The sequence below is a fragment of the Helicoverpa zea genome, chromosome 7 (genome assembly GCF_022581195.2).
Source record: "Helicoverpa zea isolate HzStark_Cry1AcR chromosome 7, ilHelZeax1.1, whole genome shotgun sequence".
NCBI lineage: Eukaryota > Metazoa > Arthropoda > Insecta > Lepidoptera > Noctuidae > Helicoverpa > Helicoverpa zea.
The window spans coordinates 4279940-4281911 of NC_061458.1; the positions used below are offsets into that span (position 1 = coordinate 4279940).

The 1972-nt window shown below is 34.4% G+C and overlaps 1 long non-coding RNA gene across 1 annotated transcript; it reads left to right on the top strand.

Moving 5' to 3' along the window:
• Window positions 1-213: 213 nt before the first annotated feature.
• On the top strand, window positions 214-1183 carry LOC124631921. The gene is made up of 2 exons (XR_006984558.1): window positions 214-384; window positions 518-1183. It is a non-coding gene; the product is annotated as an uncharacterized LOC124631921 (long non-coding RNA).
• Window positions 1184-1972: the final 789 nt, after the last annotated feature.

Sequence of the window (1972 nt, forward strand, 5' to 3'; positions counted from 1 at the left end):
TCAGGATCTAAACGAGTATTACAATTTATACCTTATACGACTAGGTATCTCATTTTCTAACGCATAACGGTTCAGGGAAAACATTGTTATACCTACCTTCATTTTAGTCAACCAACCTCTATGAAAAGGTCCAGATTTTCCTTAAAGATACGAAACATTTTCAAATTACGATAGTATTGTATACTGCTTACAATGCATTGGAAAATTTCATGCGACCTTTTATCAGTAAAGTTGATGGCCTGATTGATAGATGTGTATAAATTGTATAATAGATACTTATCTCTGTTGCTGTTAACCTTTACATTTACTTTATAGACCGTTAGCGACGATTAAAACTACTTAACGCTCTATTGACGTTCCATTGCATATTGGTACTTACGCCTGGTAAGTTGTTTTGTTAAATAAACCAAAAACACACAAGATTCCATGTTCCACTTTTAAATAACAGTTTAATGAAAAAAACATAAGGAATGTAACAAAGCATAGTTGAGTTCAATTGTTCCGTCTTTTGTTTCAGCTGCAGAAATACAAGATGTTGTGTAACGGCGTCATAGCAGCTTTGTTAGTTCTGGCAAGCGTAACACCAAGTTTCCAAGACCCGACTGGCGACCCTAAAGAGGAGGAGTGCAAAAAAATATCTTCGTGTGCGTCTTGCATAGCTAAAAGTTTTTGCACGTGGTGTGTTACCAAAAGTAAATGCACCAAGCAATCATGCGGCAACGATAACATAATTTTCCCCCAAGGGTACTCCTCCATAATGGCTGGGCCGCAGTTCTGTCCCAGGGTCGTGCAACCGGAAGAAATACAGACTCTAAAAAGTGGAGCAAAACAAATTATTGCTGTGAAACTTACTCAAATACATTTGTATATGGCGTTTACTCCATGGAAATGTAAAATAGATTATAACGGAGCGCAAACGACAGTGGTGGCAATGTTGTTAGGTGACCAAGTATTTTGTGAATCTGTGTTACTTACTAACGAGTCTCATGAGCCGTACGTGAGCGGGAGTGTATCAGTTCTGTGGGACTACAGTAAATCCTTTGATGGATCTGTTCCGTTTAAAGTGTGCCGCTGTGACTTAGACCCTTATTGTAAAGCTTGTAACAAATTAACTTTAGGCCAATAGATTAAGAGCTACTTTAAGATGTGTTTGTACATAATAAATTACCAAAGCAGTTTTAAATGGTGTCTTAATTACGTCTAATCTTTTTTGTGTTTAGTGAAAATACACATTAACAAAAAACAGTTTCTTTGTATTTAGAGAACAAAAACAAGTAATTAAAGTCGATTGAATATTTCTTAGAAAGTTGCAGCAATATCGTTAGGATGGTTCACACTTGAAGTATCTTGATAAGTAGTTGATGGAACATTTTTCTTCCCTTATTGTGATGAACTAACTTCATAATGATCATTATAGGTAGTTGTAATGACCATTTTTCATCTAAAAAAATATTTCACTCGCAATTTATGAAATTTTATTTAGATCCCATCTATAATTTGAGACTGGTATTGAAAAACTTTGTAACTATATATACATATCTTATAATATCTTATATTATCGATCTCAGTGGCGTGCACTTGGAGAGGCCTATGTCCAGCAGTGGACTGCTATAGGCTGATGATGATGATGATGATGATGATACATATCTACTACTTACGTAAAAGTTTTTCCATCTACATTTTCCATATGTTTTATAACATACGTAGTTATTACGACTTACAAAGTATTCAAGGTTATTAGACCTTTTCGAAATAAATTGTATATAAGGAGATATGATTTAAAATGGCTGAACTTCAATTTCCTGTGTTGGTTGTGATGCGACCGTAAAACCGATAACCTACTAATATGTAAGGTCGTATGTAAGTATCCAGTAATGTAAGTATATTTGCTAAGAATAGTACTTGTAATATAAAAGTTGGAGTTGATTTTAATCAGTATTATTATAGTGAAGCCCAGACTTTTCTCGTTATT